Here is a 206-nt window from a genome sequence, read left to right on the forward strand (position 1 = left end):
AGCGAAACTACTTTGTTTGGTCTTCCAAAAGAGGACGATATCCGCTTCGTCATGCCTGGAGCTGAACCGTGCTGGTTGCTGAGGAAATACTTAAACTTCGCACTGTGGATCGCCGGATCAGCTTTCACCTTGGACGAAGCGGCGTCCAGCCCGGGGTCGTCACATGTGGTTGCCGCAAGCCCGCCGGCCTCCGCTCACTCTAGCCC

Source organism: Sinocyclocheilus anshuiensis, unplaced genomic scaffold (genome assembly GCF_001515605.1).
Source record: "Sinocyclocheilus anshuiensis isolate Anshui unplaced genomic scaffold, SAMN03320099.WGS_v1.1 scaffold450, whole genome shotgun sequence".
In the NCBI taxonomy this organism is placed as follows: Eukaryota; Metazoa; Chordata; class Actinopteri; order Cypriniformes; family Cyprinidae; genus Sinocyclocheilus; species Sinocyclocheilus anshuiensis.